Here is a 10526-nt window from a genome sequence, read left to right on the forward strand (position 1 = left end):
CACATTGTTTACTTTCATCAAAGTAATGCAGTCATTCCATCGGATGATTATTTTAGTCTTGTCATTATGGTGGTACTTAATGAATACTTAGGTCTACTACACTACTGTATTTAATGTTGTCATTATGGTAGTACTTAATGAATACTTAGGTCTACTACACTACTGTATTTAATGTTGTCATTATGGTGGTACTTGATGAATACTTAGGTCTACTACACTACTGTTTTTTAATGTAGTCAAGAAGGCGGTACTTGATAAATACTTAGGTCTACTACACTACTGTATTTAATGTTGTCATTATGGTAGTACTTAATGAATACTTAGGTCTACTACACTACTGTATTTAATGTTGTCATTATGGTGGTACTTGATGAATACTTAGGTCTACTACTCTACTGTATTTAATGTTGTCATTATGGTGGTACTTGATGAATACTTAGGTCTACTATAATGTATTTTAATGTAGTCATGAAGGTGGTACTTGATGAATACTTAGGTCTACTACACTGTATTTAATGTTGTCATTATGGTGGTACTTGATGAATACTTAGGTCTACTACTCTACTGTATTTAATGTTGTCATTATGGTGGTACTTGATGAATACTTAGGTCTACTATAATGTATTTTAATGTAGTCATGAAGGTGGTACTTGATGAATACTTAGGTCTACTACACTACTGTATTTTATTGTTGTCATTATGGTGGTACTTGATGAATACTTAGGTCTACTACACTACTGTATTTTAATGTTGTCATTATTGTGGTACTTGAATACTTAGGTCTACTACACTACTGTATTTTGATGTTTTCATTATTGTGGTACTTGAATACTTAGGTCTACTACACTACTGTATTTTAATGTTGTCATCATGGTGGTACTTGATGAATACTTAGGTCTACTACACTACTGTATTTAATGCTGTCATTATGGTGGTACTTGATGAATACTTAGGTCTACTAAACTACTGTATTTTAATGTTGTCATTATAGTAGTACTTGATGAATACTTAGGTCTACTACACTACTGTATTTAATGCTGTCATTATGGTGGTACTTGATAAATACTTGGGTCTACTACACTACTGCTGCGATGAGGTGCCAGCGCCCCCCGCGACCCCAAAAGGGAATAAGCGGTAGAAAATGGATGGATGGATGGACTACACTACTGCATTTAATGTTGTCATGATGGTGGAACTTAATGAATACTTAGAGCTACTACACTACTGTATTTTAATGTTGTCATTATGGTGGTACTTGATGAATACTTAGGTCTACTACACTACTGTATTTAATGTTGTCATTATGGTGGTACTTGATGATTACCTAGGTCTACTACACTACTGTATTTATTGTCGTTGTGGTGGTACTTGATGAATACTTAGGTCTACTACACTACTGTATTTAATGTTGTCATGGTGGTACTTAATGAATACTTAGAACTACTACACTACTGTATTTTAATGTTGTCATTATGGTGGTACTTGATGAATACTTAGGTCTACTACACTACTGTATTTTAATGTTGTCATTATAGTAGTACTTGATGAATACTTAGGTCTACTACACTACTGTATTTAATGCTGTCATTATGGTGGTACTTGATAAATACTTGGGTCTACTACACTACCACTACTGCTGCGATGAGGTGGCGACTTGTCCCGGGTGCACCCCGCCGTCCGCCCGATTGTAGCTGAGATAGGCGCCAGCGCCCCCCGCGACCCCAAAAGGGAATAAGCGGTAGAAAATGGATGGATGGATGGATGGACTACACTACTGTATTTAATATTGTCATGATGGTGGAACTTAATGAATACTTAGAACTACTACACTACTGTATTTAATGTCATTATGGTGGTACTTGATGATTACTTAGGTCTACTACACTACTGTATTTATTGTCGTTATGGTGGTACTTGATGAATACTTAGGTCTACTACACTACTGTATTTAATGTTGTCATTATGGTGGTACTTAATGAATACTTAGAACTGCTACACTACTGTATTTAATGTTGTCATGGTGGTACTTGATGAATACTTAGGTCTACTACACTACTGTATTTTAATTTTGTCATTATGGTGGTACTTGATGAATACTTCGGTCTACTACACTACTGTATTTTAATGTTGTCATTATGGTGGTACTTGATGAATACTTAGGTCTACTACACTACTGTATTATAATGTTGTCATTATGGTGGTACTTGATGAATACTTAGGTCTACTACACTATCCATCCATCATCTTCCGCTTATCCGAGGTCGGGCCGCGGGGGCAGCAGCCTAAGCAGGTAAGCCCAGACTTCCCTCTCACCAGCCACTTGGTCCAGCTCTTCCCGAGGGATCCCGAGGCGTTCCCAGGCCAGCCGGGAGACATAGTCTTCCCAACGTGTCCTGGGTCTTCCCCGTGGCCTCCTACCGGCTGGATGTGCCCTAAACACCTCCCTAGGGAGGCGTTCGGGTGGCATCCTGACCAGATGCCCGAGCCACCTCATCTGGCTCCTCTCGACGTGGAGGAGCAGCGGCTTTACTTTGAGCTCCTCCCGGATGGCAGAGCTTCTCACCCTATCTCTAAGGGAGAGCCCCGCCACCCGGCGGAGGAAACTCATTTCGGCCGCTTGTACCCGCGATCTTATCCTTTCGGTCTTGACCCAAAGCTCATGACCATAGGTGAGGATGGGAACGGTAAATTGAGAGCTTTGCCTTCCGGCTCAGCTCCTTCTTCCCCACAACGGATCGGTACAGCGTTCGCATTACTGAAGACGCCGCACCGATCCGCCTGTCGATCTCACGATCCACTCTTCCCCCACTCGTGATGAATACTTCGGTCTACTACTTACAGAGCAGTGACAGGTTTAGGTGAAGGTGTGCAGGTGTGTGCAGGTGCCTTTGTGAACACAGAGGGTGTAGACCAGGGTCTCAAAGACGCGGGCCAACGGTGGCCTGCGAGACGTTATTTTGCGTCCCACACCTTAATGTGAAAATTTAATTTTGGTGCGGCCCGCAAGTTTCATATGAATGACGCTTTACAGCGTCACACTTGTATACCCTCGATTTTTCCGGGAGATTCCCAATTTTCAGTGCCCCTCCAGGGGTAGTCATTCTCCCGAATGACACCCAAACAACAACTTTAAGGGGACACTGGATGCACTGCCTTTAGCATCCTCCACGACTTGTACAAACAGCATGCCAGCCCAACCACATGTTGTATTTAGTTTCTGTAAACGCAATAAGTGACTGCAAGGCCTACTTGGTCAACAGCCACACAGGTCACACTGAAGGTGGCTGTACAAACAACTTTTAACACTGTTACAAATACGCGCCACACTGTGAACCCACACCAAACAAGAATAAGAAACACATTTTGGGAGAACATCCGCACCATAACACAACATAAACACAACAGAACAAATACCCAGAATCCCATGCAGCCCTAACTCTTCCGGACTACAACATACACCCCCGCCCCCTATTGTAGCCCAGAAAAGTTAGGGCTGCATTGGATTCTGGGTATTGTTTGTGTTGTGCTGCGGTGCGGATGTTCTCCCAAAATGTGTTTGTCAATCTTGTTTGGTGTGGGTTCACAGTGTGGCGCATATTTGTAACAGTGTTAAAGTTGTTTATACGGCCACCCTCAGTGTGACCTGTATGGCTGTTGACCAAGTATGCGTTGCAGTCACTTCCGTGGGTCTGCGGAAGCCTCATACAACATGTGACTGCGCCGGCACACTGTTTGTACGGCAGGTTGTAGAGGGTGTTAAAGGCAGTGCCTTCACGGCATGTCCTTAATATTGTTGTCCGGGTGAAAAACGGGAGAATGATTGCCCCGGGAGATTGTCGGGAGGGGCACTGATATTGGGGTGTTTCCTGGAGAGCTCGCTAGAGTTTGCAAGTATGTTGCTAGGGCGGGAAAGCCATTCGAAGAAGGTGAATTCATTAAAAAGTGCATGTTAGATTTTTTAAAGAAATGTTTTCTTGTGGCCCAGCCTCACCCAGTTTCTGCATCCAGTGCCCCCCAGGTAAATTGTGTTTGAGACAGCCTACCTGGGGTGATGTCGTACAGTCGAACGTTTTTGGGGCAGGAAGTGGTCAGTCTCTCTTCCTGAGCCCAGGTCAACAGCGACCACGGCCTCCCTGATGAAAGGCAAAGAAGAATCATGGCCCCTGGCGAGGAGTGAGGGGGCGGGTCTTACCTCTTCCAGTCGTGTCATACGGAAACCTGCCCACTGCACTCTGCCATTTCCTGTCACCTGTCACTCAACAAACACAGCTGCTGGCGCTCCAGTTCAAAGGTCAGCCTGTTGGGAAAACCCAGTCTGTCCTCAACAGCTGCCTGCATGCATGCACTTCACTTTACTTACTCAGGATCTCTGGACTTGACTCAGGATCACTGGATTTGACTCATGATCACTGGATTTGACTCATGATTACTGGATTTGACTCAGGATCACTGGACTTGACTCAGGATTACTGTACTTGACTCAGGATCACTGGACTTGACTCAGGATCTCTGGACTTGACTCAGGATTTCTGTACTTGACTCAGGATCTCTGGACTTGACTCAGGATTACTGTACTTGACTCGGGATCACTGGATTTGACTCAGGATTACTGTACTTGACTCAGGATCAATGGACCTGACTCAGGATCACTGGACTTGACTCAGGATTACTGTACTTGACTCAGGATCACTGGACTTGACTCAGGATTACTGTACTTGACTCAGGATCACTGGACTTGACTCAGGATCACTGGACTTGACTCAGGATCACTGGACTTGACTCAGAATTACTGTACTTGACTCAGGATCACTGGACTTGACTCAGGATCACTGGACTTGACTCAGGATCTCTGGACTTGACTCAGGATCTCTGGACTTGACTCAGGATTACTGGACTTTACTCAGGATCACTGGACTTGACTCAGGATTACTGGATTTGACTCAGGATTACTGGATTTGACTCAGGATCACTGGATTTGATTTAAGGTGACTGGATTTGACTCAGGATCACTGGATTTGACTCAGGATTACATGACTTGACTCAGGATCACTGGATTTGACTCAGGATTACAGGACTTGACTCAGGATTACTGTATTTGAGTCAGGATTACTGGATTTGACTCAGGATTACTGGATTTGACTCAGGATTACTGGACTTGACTCAGGATCACCATACTTGTCTCAGGATTACTGGGCTTGACTCAGGATCACTAGACTTTACTCAGGATCACTGTACTCGACTCAAGATTACTGTACTTGACTCAGAATCACTGGATTTGACTCAGGATTGCTGGACTTGATTTAGGATTACTGTACTTGACTCAGGATCACTGTTCTTGGCTCAGGATCACTGTACTTGACTCAGGATCACTGGATTTGACTCAGGATTACAGGACTTGACTCAGGATCACTGGACTTGATTCAGGATCACTGGATTTGACTCAGGATCACTAGCCTTGACTCAGGATCACTGTACTTGACTCAGGATCACTGGATTTGACTCAGGATCTCCGGATTTGACTCAGAATTACTGTACTGTACTTGACTCAGGATCACTAGACTTGACTCAGGATTACTGGACTTGACTCAGGATTACTGGATTTGACTCAGGATCACTGGATTTGATTTAAGATTACTGGATTTGACTCAGGATCACTGGATTTGACTCAGGATTACTGTATTTGAGTCAGGATTACTGGATTTGACTCAGGATTACTGGACTTGACTCAGGATTACTGGACTTGACTCAGGATCACCATACTTGTCTCAGGATTACTGGACTTGACTCAGGATCACTAGACTTTACTCAGGATCACTGTACTCGACTCAAGATTACTGTACTTGACTCAGAATCACTGGATTTGACTCAGGATTGCTGGACTTGATTTAGGATTACTGTACTTGACTCAGGATCACTGTTCTTGGCTCAGGATCACTGTACTTGACTCAGGATCACTGGATTTGACTCAGGATTACAGGACTTGACTCAGGATCACTGGACTTGATTCAGGATCACTGGATTTGACTCAGTATCACTAGCCTTGACTCAGGATCACTGGATTTGACTCAGGATCACCGGATTTGACTCAGAATTACTGTACTGTACTTGACTCAGGATCACTAGACTTGACTGAGGATCACTGTACTTGACTCAGGATTACTGGACTTGACTCACGATCACTAGACTTGACTCAGGATCACTGGACTTGACTCAGGATTACTGGATTTGACTCAGGATCACAGTACTTGACTCAGGATTACCGGATTTGACTCAGGATCACCGGATTTGACTCAGGATTACTGTACTGTACTTGACTCAGGATCACTAGACTTGACTGAGGATCACTGTACTTGACTCAGGATTACTGGACTTGACTCACAATCACTAGACTTTACTCAGGATCACTGTACTTGACTCAGGATTACATGATTTGACTCAGGATCACTGGATTTGACTCAGGATTACAGGACTTGACTCAGGATTACTGTATTTGAGTCAGGATTACTGGATTTGACTCAGGATTACTGGATTTGACTCAGGATTACTGGACTTGACTCAGGATCACCATACTTGTCTCAGGATTACTGGACTTGACTCAGGATCACTAGACTTTACTCAGGATCACTGTACTCGACTCAAGATTACTGTACTTGACTCAGAATCACTGGATTTGACTCAGGATTGCTGGACTTGATTTAGGATTACTGTACTTGACTCAGGATCACTGTTCTTGGCTCAGGATCACTGTACTTGACTCAGGATCACTGGATTTGACTCAGGATCACTAGCCTTGACTCAGGATCACTGTACTTGACTCAGGATCACTGGATTTGACTCAGGATCTCCGGATTTGACTCAGAATTACTGTACTGTACTTGACTCAGGATTACTGGACTTGACTCAGGATTACTGGATTTGACTCAGGATTACTGGATTTGACTCAGGATCACTGGATTTGATTTAAGATTACTGGATTTGATTCAGGATCACTGGATTTGACTCAGGATTACTGTATTTGAGTCAGGATTACTGGATTTGACTCAGGATTACTGGACTTGACTCAGGATTACTGGACTTGACTCAGGATCACCATACTTGTCTCAGGATTACTGGACTTGACTCAGGATCACTAGACTTTACTCAGGATCACTGTACTCGACTCAAGATTACTGTACTTGACTCAGAATCACTGGATTTGACTCAGGATTGCTGGACTTGATTTAGGATTACTGTACTTGACTCAGGATCACTGTTCTTGGCTCAGGATCACTGTACTTGACTCAGGATCACTGGATTTGACTCAGGATTACAGGACTTGACTCAGGATCACTGGACTTGATTCAGGATCACTGGATTTGACTCAGTATCACTAGCCTTGACTCAGGATCACTGGATTTGACTCAGGATCACCGGACTTGACTCAGAATTACTGTACTGTACTTGACTCAGGATCACTAGACTTGACTGAGGATCACTGTACTTGACTCAGGATTACTGGACTTGACTCACGATTACTAGACTTGACTCAGGATCACTGGACTTGACTCAGGATTACTGGATTTGACTCAGGATCACAGTACTTGACTCAGGATTACCGGATTTGACTCAGGATCACCGGACTTGACTCAGGATTACTGTACTGTACTTGACTCAGGATCACTAGACTTGACTGAGGATCACTGTACTTGACTCAGGATTACTGGACTTGACTCACAATCACTAGACTTTACTCAGGATCACTGTACTTGACTCAGGATTACTGGATTTGACTCAGGATTACTGGACTTGACTCAGGATCAATGGATTTGACTCAGGATCAATGGATTTGACTCAGGATCACTGTGCTTGACTCAGGATCACTGGACTTTACTCAGGATCACTGTACTTGACTCAGGATCGCTGGACTTGACTTAGGATCGCTGTACTTGACTCAGGATCACTGTACTTGACTCAGGATCACTGTACTTGACTCAGGATCACTGTACTTGACTCAGGATCACTGGACTTGACTCAGGATCACTGGACTTGACTCAGGATCACTGGACTTGACTCAGGATCACTGGACTTGACTCAGGATTGCTGGACTTGACTCAGGATTGCTGGACTTGACTCAGGATCACTGGACTTGACTCAGGATCGCTGGACTTGACTCAGGATCGCTGGACTTGACTCAGGATAGCTGGACTTGACTCAGGATCGCTGGACTTTACTCAGGATCACTGGATTTGACTCAGGATCACTGTACTTGACTCATGATTACTGGACGACTCAGGATCACTGGACTTGACTCAGGATCACTGTACTTGACTCAAGATTACTGGACTTGACTCAGCATTACTGGACTTGACTCAGGATCATTGTACTTGACTCAGGATTACTGGACTTGACTCGGGATCACTGGATTTGACTCAAAATTACTTTACTTGACTCAGGAAAAATAAGTATTTGGTCGCTTCAAACAAGGAAGATCTCTGGCTCTCGCAGACCTGTAACTTCTTCTTTAAGAAGCTCTTCTGTCCTCCACTTGTTACCTGTATTAATGGCACCTGTTTGAACTCGTTATCTGTATAAAAGACACCTGTCCACAGCCTCAAACAGTCAGACTCCAAACTCCACTATGGCCAAGACCAAAGAGCTGTCGAAGGACACCAGGAAAAGAATTGTAGACCTGCACCAGACTGGGAAGAGTGAATCTACAATAGGCAAGCAGCTTGGTGTGAAAAAATCAACTGTGGGAGCAATTATCAGAAAATGGAAGACATACGAGACCACTGATAATCTCCCTCGATCTGGGGCTCCACGCAAGATCTCATCCCGTAGGGTCAAAATGATCATGGGAACGGTGGGCAAAAATCCCAAAACCACATGGGGGGACCTGGTGAATGACCTGCAGAGAGCTGGGACCAAAGTAACAGAGGTTACCATCAGTAACACACTACGCAGACAGGGAATCAAATCCTGCAGTGCCAGACGTGTCCCCCTGCTTAAGCCAGTGCATGTCAAGGCCCGTCTGAAGTTTGCCAGAGAGCACATGGATGATACAGCAGAGGATTAGGAGAATGTCATGTGGTCAGCTGAAACCAAAATAGAACTTTTTGGTATAAACTCAACTCCTGTTTGAAGGTAGAAGAATACTGAGTTGCATCCCAAGAACACCACACCTACTGTGAAGCATGGGGGTGGAAACATCATGCTTTGGGGCTGTTTTTCTGTTAAGGGGACAGGACGATTGATCCGTGTTAAGGAAAGAATGAATGGGGCCATGTATCGTGAGACTTTGAGCCAAAACCTCCTTCCATCAGTGAGAGCTTTGAACATGACACATGGCTGGGTCTTCCAGCATGACAATGATCCCAAACACACCGCCTGGGCAACGAAGAAGTGGCTCCGTAAGAAGCATTTGAAAGTCCTGGAGGGGCCTAGCCAGTCTCCAGACCTAAACCCCATAGAAAATCTGTGGAGAGAGTTGAAAGTCCGTGTTGCTCGGCGACAGCCCCAAAACATCAATGCTCTCGAGAAGATCTGCATGGAGGAATGGGCCAAAATACCAGCTACTGTGTGTGCAAACCTGGTAAAGACCTATAGTAATCGTTTGACCTTTGTTATTGCCAACAAAGGTTATATTACAAAATATTGAGTTTGATTTATGTTAATGACCAAATACTGATTTTCCACAATAATTTACAAATAAATTCTTTAAAATTCCTACAATGTGAATTCCTGGATTTTTTTTTTTCACATTCTGTCTCTCACAGTTGAAGTGTACCTGTGATGAAAATTACAGACCTCTGTCATCATTTTAAGTGGGAGAACTTGCACAATCGCTGGCTGACTAAATACCTTTTTGCCCCACTGTATAGTTAAATGTGTATATACTGTATATGTGTACACATACATATATACTGTATACACAAATAGGTAAACATTTATATATGTGTATACACATACTTATATACAGTATACACATACAGGTGAATGTGTAAAGATGTACGTATACTATATAGATATACATACATATATGTGTGTATGTATACATGTATGTGTATGTATGTATATGTCTATGTATGTATGTATATTTATGTATGTATGTATACGTATATGTATGTGTATGTATATATATATATATGTGTATATGTATGTACAGGGTCACTAGCTTTTAAGGACCGGGGGGCTTAGCCCCCAGGAGATGCACAGGATGGGAGCGAATGTAACGCACGAGCAAATAACTTCACATATATATGTATATATATATATGTATATATATATATATGTATATATATATATATATATATATATATATATATATATATATATGGAAAACTTCAAAGTATTCTAGAGGATGTTGTGGATCATTTTGACTATTGGTCCTCCTAATTGTCAATCATTCTGGTGATACGTAAGGACATATATACAGTATATACAGCCATCCATTTTGTACTGCTTATTCCCTTTGGGGTCGCGGAGGGCACTGGTGCCTATCTCAGCTACAATCTATAGTAAAGCTTTACCTTCGGGAATTTTAAACA

The sequence above is a fragment of the Nerophis ophidion genome, linkage group LG20 (genome assembly GCF_033978795.1).
Source record: "Nerophis ophidion isolate RoL-2023_Sa linkage group LG20, RoL_Noph_v1.0, whole genome shotgun sequence".
In the NCBI taxonomy this organism is placed as follows: domain Eukaryota; kingdom Metazoa; phylum Chordata; class Actinopteri; order Syngnathiformes; family Syngnathidae; genus Nerophis; species Nerophis ophidion.